We start from the raw sequence: 11,943 nt of genomic DNA, 5'->3' as shown, positions 1-11,943 counted from the left end.
ATGGAGTATCTTAGGCTACTTTTATTTTAGAAGTTTATTTATTTCATAACTCTGTCAATAATAACTTTTTAATAGTGCTGTGTGGCTACAGCACTAAAGAATTTAGCCACCCCCTCTCTTCCCGTGGGTGTCGTAAGAGGCGACTAAGGGATAACAAGGTTCCACAACCACCTTGGAACTTAAGAAGCCGAGCGATGGCGGGATAACCATCCAACTGCTGGCTTTGAAATACACAGGCCGAAGACGGGCAGCAGCGTCTTCGGTGCGACAAAGCCAGTACTGCGGTCACCAACCCGCCTGCCCAGCGTGGTGACTATGGGCAAAACACATGAGTTCACGTTATTTTTGGCGTAAACTTGTGGAGGCCTATGTCCAGCAGTGGACTGTATAGGCTGTAATGATGATGAATAACTTTTTTGTTAAATTCCACGCAGATGAAGTCGCGGGCACAACTAGTCAAAACTTAGCCCAAATATATTGCTTAAAAAAATATTACAACCAAAAACAATTATGTTTGTAATATTCTTACATAGAAGGGTTTATATAATACAATACTTGTTTGTAAAATTAAATTATTTAATAGATAAATTGCTTGTAACGAGTCGTTTGTTCTGGCCATTAATGAAACAACAGCGCTCATTAAACTAAGGTTTAATGCTCGATTAAACACGTTTTTCGTTAAGCTCATCTATTTTAAGAGACCTTTACCCTAAAGGGAACATTAATAATGAATACCTTAAGCATTATTTTAAGCGGCGTAGGCATCTGTTGTTTACTAATTTTTTATTGATATATGTAATTGATTGTTTATAAGCCCTGATATTTGAAATAACTCGGCTTAAATTATGATAATCTAATGATCGTAGTTTTGAGATTAAATTATTCATTCTATAATGGTGGTAATATAAAAAGTAGAGAAATAACACTTTTTATCGCTCTGTCACTTCTTTCTTTTCGACGACATGTTTTCAATTTTTAAAGTTGAACAAAATTAGTACGACATGCGTAATAAAACAAATCACAATAAATAAAAATAATTATTACTTTATTACATTTTGTGAATTGTACAGGACTCGTTTTGATATTTGATGAAGCAATAACTTGGGATAGAAAGTTGAAAACACGTAAACTACACAATAATATTACGATTTCTGATTACACTTTATAGACCAATTCGTAAACTAAAGATTTACAGATTGTTCGAAACACTTCGGGTAATCACATTCTCTCAAACAAGTGTCGATATCTTCGATTATAATTTACAAACAATACATTGGATACAAGTACTAAAATTGTAAAATTTATAGCGGTATAAAAGTCAACAAAGTCATTACCATTTAGATAGCTGTTTAAGTCTGAAAATATAGACTACATGACATGATTCGTAATTCATGTTTAGTAAGAACTTTTAAGAGAACTATGGCATATAATGGCGGTAATGTTTTTGATTCTTGAACTCGTACATATTAATATTCATTTTTAATGTATTTAGTAAGAGCGTATGTAACTCAGAAATATAAACGCACCAATTCTCATCACGTGAAAAATATGATGCCTAAAAATAGATATAAAACCTATTTTTCATAAGAAATAACTATGCAATTTTGAAAATAAACTTAAAAAACATAATAGCATAGATTTTTTTTTTGTTATCTGGTAGCATTTATGGAATACTAGTAAAGATTCAGTCTTTTGAGTGACTTAGTTTCTTTCTATTTCTTTCTAGGGAAATCTACAGTATGAATCAACAGTCAGGTATTTTTATTTAATCTAGCAACATGTTTTTTAAAAGCTTACTTAAGTTTGGAATTTTAGAAGAGTTTCTCATAGAAACTGATTGTTATCAGAGCCAACAGTAAGATAAACTACCTAATCGATCAAAGCGTGCTTCACGATTGCTCTCGGTCGCTGGATTCATCAGTTAATCGGCGATACAGAGATGAAACAAATATTACGTTACATCTGTTGTATTGAACGATTTGTACTAATTGTTGATACAACATCTTTGATTAAGACATAATTAATCATACAGGTTAGTAACATAAAAAATTATATATAAAAAATTACTCTACCTTGATAGGTAGTCTTGTTTTTTATTATTATTATTATAACATCATGTTGTGGAAGGTTATGATTTATTTAGATCTTAACTATTACAAAGACCTTATATAACCTTGACGAATTTTTCCAGTCGTTTTTATTTAAATATTTAAATCTTATTAGCTCATTTCCGCTCTCAGATCACAATTACATATATACTTACTAGAGTACAAAAACCTCATACAAAGTTAATCATTTAAAATATTAATTTGTATCCGAAAATAACGGTAATACACAAAAATAATAATGTATTCCTGTTCATAAAACACACCTATAGAAAATGTCACTGACACTACCTACTACTATACTATCTTTTTATATTTTTAAGCTGTGTACTACCTAATATACTTTTTTGTTCCAATTGCAACTAAAAAGTATGAACACCTGTCCGACTTTTAATAATTGTTACTTAAATGCTTTTAATTAAATTTTAATTATGTAACATATAAAAAGACCGTGTCTTATTCGATTCTTTTTTATATTTATATAGAAAAGCTTTGAGCTTCTAATACATGGAGTTAAGATGACGGTTCACTAATAGGTTATTTACATAGAGAGTATACTTTAGCTGGACAATTCAAAAGTAAATTTAAAAATATTTTCATTTAATGTACATTTAAAAAACCAAGGTTTCAAAAGTAAATATTATCTGGAAAATATCGATCTTTCTGCGATAAAATCGTCTCTGTTACACCTATATATATATATATATATATATATATATATATATATACTTTAAAACCTAAATATATTACAGTACTATATAATAGAGACAGCCTTAACATATCGCGATTTTAGATATCATACAGAATCACAACCAAAGACTTTTATATCAGTGGTTTAACAGACCCTTAACCCACAATTAACCTACTTATAAAATAAGTCATAAACCTATACAAGAATTCAGTAGATTACATAGAATCATATTTTACTGTTACTTAGAAATTATTAGGCTATGAAATAATGTGAGATGAATATGTATAAAAGTTCTAATTAACTAGTTCACATTTATGTATGTGTTTGAATTTCGAAAATGAATTTGAAGTTGGTTTTTTTTAATAAAATGGGGAAAATAAATGTTTAAAGCGTAGGTTCTACACATTGAAGTCACGATAAGCATTAAAAAAGTTAACTATACGTTAAAAAAGCCAGTACATAGTATTATCAGCATAAAAATGTTTATTAAAAGCAATAACATAAAAATAAATTATATGTTACAACATTAACGAGTACCAAAATAAGACTTATAATTTTAGTACCTTACTGTGACTACTTGCCTTAAGTAGTGTCAATGAGGAGTGTTCTGGACAATTTTATCTTATTTTAAATTCCTTTACGCGTTCGTGTCAAAATAAAATTAAAAAAAGTCCAATTAACAGACCTTTAATTTTCTTTTATTGTTTCGAAGAACGACATTCGATTAACTAATTTTTCGAAAAAAAAATAGAATGTTTTTCAAATTTACTGTTATATTAATGACATAGATAAATGGTCGCATTTGTTTATTTATCACGATGCGTTATTAGTATGATAATAGTTCACTAAAAGCTCTTAGTTTTAAAACATCAAAGTTTCGATCAAGGACGAAGACTCGATAGCTTTCTCTCATTATAATATTTTATAGGCGTCTTTGATTTTTTCCGAACCTCATAGCGAAGGTCCATTTTATGTTATTAATAATCTTTTGTGTTGTTTAACATACTTTATAGCGGGTCAGAGTCGTTCATTTAACATAAACGTTTAAAAATATCGTGTGAAATGAAATTTTTTACTTCGTTAAGTTATTAGAATATAAAATTTACGATTCAAACAATTCTTAAAGGTTTTATTTCATTTTGAACAAGTATATCTAACCAATACAGTATACTTTATAATGTTATACATAAATATATCCATATAACTTTTACTAGTTTCATTAGCTATTCACACTTGATCCATATGAGACAAAACGATGAGTCGATGGCACTAGATTTTCGAATATCATTGCCGTGCAGTATTAATATTGAAACAGCAAGTCACGTTAGTAATTCCCAAGTGAATGTTAAGAAAACGTAAAAAGCTTTCGATCCCACTAATGACACGGACGTAGCGTTGATGTCTTTTGTACCGACAACGAGTTGGTCGACTTTTGTTGTCGCTTATCTCGTATCGCCGTAAACGATATCTTGACTCCGTACAATATAAACAAATAACATTTACATAAACAATTCCACGAACCGTTGTACGAAAGCGGTTAAGTTTGTAAAAAAGAACAATATTTAATAAGACATGCCACACTGACACAGTTAAAAATATTTTCTCCGTAACGAATATCGACTGTGTAATTAACATTTGTGATACAGCAGCCGTTAATCGACTTACCAATTCTAAAGCGTAAAAAATCCCGAGCCACTTTGACAACACTGTAAATGGAACGTCAGAATAGGGTTGAGCCACGCACGTGTAGATAGATGTGGTTGGGAACGCGACGTGTGGTCGGAGCGAAGACCGCGGGAGACTGGCGCGCCGCCGGGTCTGCCTACACCTGCCGCCCGGCCCCCGCGGTTAGTGACAGGTGAGGCGGTATCGATAGTGCCAGGGTGGTGGTCATCATATGTCCATTATACATGCATATCGAACTTAAAATGTGATAACAGAATATTACAATACCACGCGCGCTTAATCGACATTACAGATTATAAAACATCCTTTCCTTAATAAATATATGTAGATATATGTTACATATCGGAAGTATAAAATTATATATTATTTATTAAGGTTAAAAACAAAACACATCATAATACTTTCAATTAAAAACCAAAAACATTTGATACATACCTAAATGGTACCTTACTACATGTAACATAACATGAAAAAACGTTGAATAGTACTGGTATTCGAAAATAAAGTATCCAGATAAAGAAAATTACTCTTATATTCTACTCTTTTACAAGACGTGATTATTTCCGTCATATAACGTAATAAAAATACCCAAATACTACGACTTCCTTCAATTTATCGATACAAAAGAAGCAACCACAAACAACTCTACTAACCGCTACGTAAGCAATATACTTATAATAACCGATCAAATTAATTACCGCCTCATCTGGACGTGCCACAATTCTATCGAAAATGTGTAACTATCTCTCTCTATCATGTACTAAAAATTAATATTAATGTATCCGTCTCTTTCGTCATGATAAAAAAAAAAAACGCGTAGAATCTGGCGGTAGCGCGTGCCGAATGTGAAACGGGAAGTTTTCACTTGACTTGTGAATGAACATCGCCGGTGTCTTTGATCTGTGCTAGTAGACTACAACTATCGAAGTTGTATCACCACATTGTACCCAAAAAATATAGTTATCTCAATATATTTAGAGCATAAATTCCCATGAATCGCTCTCATAACAATACCTACTTGACAAAAATTACATCTACAAACAGCTTTGATGCTCAATAATATAATTTTCGTAATGTATTCAGCTTTCTAAATTCCCAAGACAGTATATAAAAAAGTGCTTAAAAATTATTATTTTTTGTGAGAAGACAACTTTATCTAACATTAATATTAGAATTATCTCTATGTTTAATTGTTTAAATGCAAATAAAATCTTTTTCAAACACATAAATAATATCGTATGTTAATTTTATTTCGCACTTTGCATCATCACATTACCCTTTCGCCTGGTAGTGACCTGTGTTATCCCTTAGTCGCCCCTTACGACTCCCACGGGAAGAGAGGGGATGGCTACATTCTTAATGCCGTAACCACACAGCAACGCAACAGCACCACAAATATATTACAAACAAAGCATAAAGATAGTTACAGACAGTAAAGTACAATGGGCGGACTTACGGATGATTAGCCATTTCTTCCAGACAACCCAGATATATTCGTAAGATACTGATAAACGTTTTACCTAAACGCATCTTTGCTACTATATTATTAATTACGCATATAATAAACGCATTTGTGTTGTACTTACAACTTTTTGTACTTATATAACTGTCCCATCGAAAATTATCCAAAAACAGCACTGCGAAAATGTTCCACTTTACGAGACTACACAACCAAAATTCATTTAAAGTCATTTTGAAATACATATCACGAGTATTAGGCTATAATAATTGAAGAAAAAAACTTCGCGATTTCGTTACAAACATCAATACCGCGTTTATCCAATTGTTAATATTTAAGTCCATTATGCGCTGACTCGACAATCGTTTTTATATCCAATTTTAATTAATAAAGGAACTTTCGTTTTCTCTTCAATTTCACGGTTTTGAAAACTTATTCACATGTATAAATATTTACATTAGTATACTGTTGCTTTTAAAAGCATAAAAGAAATTAAAAATGTAAAATTGTAAGTCTTCAAACCCGACACTATTTTTAAGGCATTTTGCGATCATTACGGTTAATAAATAATTAGATATGCCTAAAATTTAAGTACCTATATATCATTATATGCGAGAAAATTGTATGCCAGAAATTATTATTAGATATTAATATTTTAAAGATTGCCAAATACAGTAGGCAATTAATATATCAGATTCAAACTCACAAATTGCGGTCGAAATATTCTATACCTAAATACTATGCTTGCACAATCTTGACTTAATCATATTTATCCAAACTGTACTGGCTTTCCGTTAAATTTGTAGCTTAATTAAACTTTATATGCCCTAAGCAATCTTCCCCTGTGTGAACTACAAAGAATTAATTGAAATTACTTTAACTTTCGTGTGCTTGTTTCATTTTCTCGGTCGTCTCTGGTTCCCTAGATGGGATGCCCTAAGCAGTTGCTTAAATAGCTTATAGGCTAACCCACGAATGCATATTATATAGAATCCTTCTTGTATTTTCATATATATCCTGAGAAAATCAATGTCAACTTTTTTACAATTTGTTACTACATGTTCCACATTTTATCGAGCCAGTAGGAAGAATAAAAGTAAGAAAAAAACGAATACAAAGCACTTCGTAACGGGGAATTTCAATCTTGGCTTGCGCCCGGAGCAAAATATCAATAAACTGCGCCCTACCATATTGAGAATGGAAAAAGCTAAGGCAAGGTATATCAAAAATTGACCGTTCCAGCGGGGATCGAACCTGAGACTGACCGTGTCGGTGCTCTAGCCAATTAAGCTATGGAACAATGTACCCGCTAGATCGAAAATTTTAACCGACTTCCAAAAAAGGAGAAGGTTCTCAATTCGACTGTTTTTTTTTTTATATATGTATGTGGACCGATTTCAACAATTTTCTTTTAATCGAAAGGTGGTGTAAAATGTCATTTAAATTTATTTGAGATCTAACAACAAATTTTCGAGTTATATCTAATAATGCGTTTTTACTTGACGCTTTTTTCGTCTACCTACGTTGTATTATACCGCATAACTTTCTACTGGATGTACCGGTTTTGATAATTCTTTTATTGTTGGAAAGGGGATATCCTTATTTTGGTACCATGATAAGGAAACCAGGATCTGATGATGGGATCCCAGAGAAATCGAGGGAAACTCTCGAAAATCCGCAATAACTTTTTACTGGGTGTACCGATTTTGATAATTTTTAATTTAATCGAAAGCTGATGTTTATCATGTGGTCACATATAAATTTTATTGAGATCTGATAACTACTTTTTGAGTAATCTTTGATAACGCGTAGTTACTTGACTATTTTTTTTTTCGATCTACGTTGTATTACTCGTCGATGTAATTGAAGTCGGTTTTTTTTCTTTTGCGAGCAAACACAAATATGATATGATTTTATTTTCGGTTTAAGCGGACCGTGGCGAATCGGCTTTACTTAAAAACTAGCTTATACGCCGACTACTACAGAATAATTTCAGAAGTTATAGGTACATAAAAAACTCTGCTTCTAAGACATTTTATTAAAATAAAACCTACACCAGACTTCAAATTAGTGCCATAAATGATAACCGCATTAAATTTTGTGTTTCTAATTTCACGCAAGGCTGGCTGAGACAAACATAGAGATAAAATATTCAGAAAAAAATGGTTTTAGCTTCTAATGTTCTTACAAATAACCCTTCTATTTATTTCGTCTTTTCTAAATGTCCCTCAATATACCGACAACATCGGTTACAAATGTATAGCAACTATGTTACACAGACGCACAGGCGTTGACACGCTTTTCGCATACATAATAGTTTATTTAATATAAATATTGAGTAAAAGTAAACGTTGTTGTTTATAACATTATTCTCGATAATTTTATAACATTGCAAAAAGGTTCTAAAAATAGTCAAAAAAGATTTTATAATCTATCAAATGTATGTCACATTGTACAGTGTGTAATCATCCTAAAAATAAAACAGTCAACAATAAGCTCCGTTGCGAGGTCGGGGTCGCGATCCTCATGAATGAGATGGCAATTTCGTTTGAGTTACCTGTATTGTAGCAAAATAAAATGCCACATGACTCAAACTTCAAAGATTCGTAACGTTGTATTGAATTTTAGTCCTAAAGATCGTTGTACTGAGAACTATTTTAAGATAGCGTTAAAAGGTTAACTAGATTATTAGGTTTTGTCGATTGGTGTCACCAAATACAGAAAAAAATATTGTTAGAAATGCAAACAAAATATAAAAAAAATTAAAAATATATCTTCTTATACTATTAAACGAGCAATTCTTGTATGTATATATATTATCATTATTTTTTTATTTATTTTTTTATATTTATTTATTTTTTATATAAATATGTAATTCGCATTTAAATATGATTTCCAAAAAACACGATTTACTAAAAATACCGGGCTAAGCTCGGTCACACAGGTACTTACTGCACATCTATACAAATAAATAAAATTGTAGTGTCTGTTTGTAATATTAAAATAACCGCTTTTTACTAAATGTATACACGGTACATATACCAAAATAACATTTAATTCAATTATTGTCTGACTTGTCTTTCTGTTTGTTGTTCCGGCTAAACCCTGCTCCAAAGGCACCCGTAGAATATGGCGATACAAGTCAGCAAACTGGGATGAGATGCGTTCTTTCTTTGCATCGTACCCATGGCGACAGATTTGCTTCTCCTCCGATGATCCCTCATCTTGTACGAATGCTGTGGCTGATGTTCTGCGTCAGGGAATGGAGTATTACATACCATTCACTGACGCATCAGCATCCGTGGCAGCTCGACCCTGGTTTAATTCTGACTGTTCTCGTGCTGAAGCAGAAAAAAACACTGCTTACTTGGCCTGGGTCGACGCTCGTAACCGCAAGACAACAGACGTGGGTCAGAGGAAGAAAGCCTATAACAGAGCCGCTAAGTCCTGCAAGAAGGCTCTGCGGAAGGCTCGATTTGACCACATTGGCAAAATTGGGACTAGACTTGCGTCATACCCACCTGGTAGTAAAGCCTTTTGGTCCCTGGCCAAATCGGTCGAATCGAACTTCTGTCGCCCCTCACTACCTCCACTGATAAAACCCGATGGATCACTAGCCCACACCGCTGAGGAGAAGGCAAACTTGTTTGCAAATCTCTTTGCGGAATCCTCGCATCTTGACTTAGGCAGCGCCACACCTCCAACTTCTTCGATTCGATGCGAGACGTCTATGCCTGAAGTCCGAATCCGTCAAAAAGAGGTCCTTAAAACCTTGCGCAATCTGGACGTAAATAAAGCTAGTGGTCCTGACGGAATACCTGCCATAGTACTCAAAACTTGTGCGCCTGAGTTGTCTCCAATCCTGACACGTCTGTTTCGTCTCTCTCTAGCGACAGGACAAGTGCCGAAAGCCTGGAAGCAAGCTAACGTGCAGCCTGTGCCCAAAAAGGGCAGTCGAGCTGACCCTGTCAATTACAGACCTATTTCCATAACGTCCATACTCTGTAAGAGTATGGAACGTATACTGAATAACCGGCTCCTGGCACACCTTGAGAAGGACGATCTCCTTAGCGACCGACAGTTTGGTTTTCGCCGTAGTCGGTCCACGGGTGATCTTCCGGCGTATGCCACTCACATTTGGAGTGAGGCTATCGAGAAACACGAGGAAGCTATTGCGGTCTCGCTCGATATTTCGAAGGCATTTGACAGGGTCTGGCATGACGGCCTTATTAGCAAACTTCCTTCATACGGGCTACCCGCTTCTCTCTGTGTTTGGATATCTGACTTCCTGAGGGATCGATCGATCCGCGTAGTTATAGACGGTTGCGATTCCGATCGTTTGGCCATCAATGCCGGGGTTCCTCAGGGGTCTGTACTCTCGGCAACGCTATTCTTGCTGCACATCAATGACCTGCTCAAGCCCGGAACCTTTGGGTATGCAGATGACAGCACCGTTGTCGAGCGTTACGTGTCCAACGCACGAGCGAGTGGGTCTGAGATCCAATCGCTGAGGGAAGCTATGATTCAGCGTCTGAACTTGTCCCTTAAAGCTGTCTCCGATTGGGGTGACGCAAACCTGGTCAAGTTCAACGCCTCTAAGACCCAGGCGTGTCTTTTTTCGGCAAAGCGGAGTCCTTTCCATCTGACTCCCTCTTTCCGAGGTGTACCCGTGCCCATAACCGGCCGCCTAGAGCTTCTTGGCGTTACTTTGTCATCCACCCTCAATTTCGGCTCATACATAGAGACAAAGGCCCAAACAGCTGCCAGAAAACTGGGCGTCCTCTCGAAGGTGAGACAGTACTTCACTCCGGAACAGCTTCTAAATTTATATCAAGCGCAAGTTCGATCATGCATGGAGTACTGCTCTCATCTTTGGGATGGCTCAGCCAAGTACCAGCTGGAGCTTCTCGAGTCGATTGACAGACGAGCCAGGAGGCTCATCGGTGATGATGCACTGGTCGCTGCAAAGCTGCAAAGCTTGCATCATCGACGGAGGGTGGCCGGCCTGTCGGTATTTTATCGGATACACTTCGGAGAGTGTGCGCAGGAACTCCATAACCTGATTCCCCCTGCCCCCTTCCATCATCGTACAACCAGACGCTCTGCGTTACGCCACCCTTATATGGTTGACATTCCCCTTATACGCACTAAGCGATTCGCTAGTACATTCTTGATCCGTACAGCCAAAGAATGGAACTCTCTACCAGCGTCTGTGTTTCCAGAAAATTATAACCTGGGGATCTTTAAGTCGCGAGTGAATAGGTTACTTCTAGGTAAGCGTGCTCCATCTTAGACCGCATTTTCACTTATCATCAGGTGAAATAGTGGTCAAACGCAAGCCTATCTTGGTATAAAAAAAAAAAAAAAAAATGAAACGGCTGGACCGATTTTGACGGGATTTTCACTGGCAGATAGCTGATTTAATAATACTTAATAAAGATGCTATTAGTACACAAATGTATCCAAGTAATGTAAATGTAAATAAAAAATATAAGGAAAATAAATTTAATTCATTGATTGTATCAAGCCTTTGTCCAGAAGTGGACATTTAAAGGATTGATCGAGAAGTATACTGACACTTCATTTCATATTCAGTAGTTTGTATTCTAGAGGAAATAATCATTAAGACATAAAAAAAATATCTTGTATACTTATATATAGAAGGGTTGGAGCTTACTACAAGAAGCTATTTATTTCCTTAAGAGTAGTGCAGATAGACAAATTTTATTAAAAGATTAGTAGATTTTTAATTTTTCTTGTGTTAATATCTACGATTTTATTTTTGTCTTACATCTCTACATTAGGAATTCTAAACATTTTTGAATATCATACGATATACTCGCTGGATCGAAATTTTTGATTCGCTTAAACCGAATATAAAAATTAAAAAAAAAATATAAGTATCGTTCCATAGCTTAACTGGCTAGAGCGCCGACACGGTCAGTCGGAGACGCGAGTTCGAACCCCGCTGGAGCGGTCAATTTTTGATATGATATTAAAAA

The sequence above is a fragment of the Melitaea cinxia genome, chromosome 11, assembly GCF_905220565.1.
Source record: "Melitaea cinxia chromosome 11, ilMelCinx1.1, whole genome shotgun sequence".
Classification (NCBI taxonomy): domain Eukaryota; kingdom Metazoa; phylum Arthropoda; class Insecta; order Lepidoptera; family Nymphalidae; genus Melitaea; species Melitaea cinxia.
Note: the sequence above shows the minus strand (reverse complement) of the source record.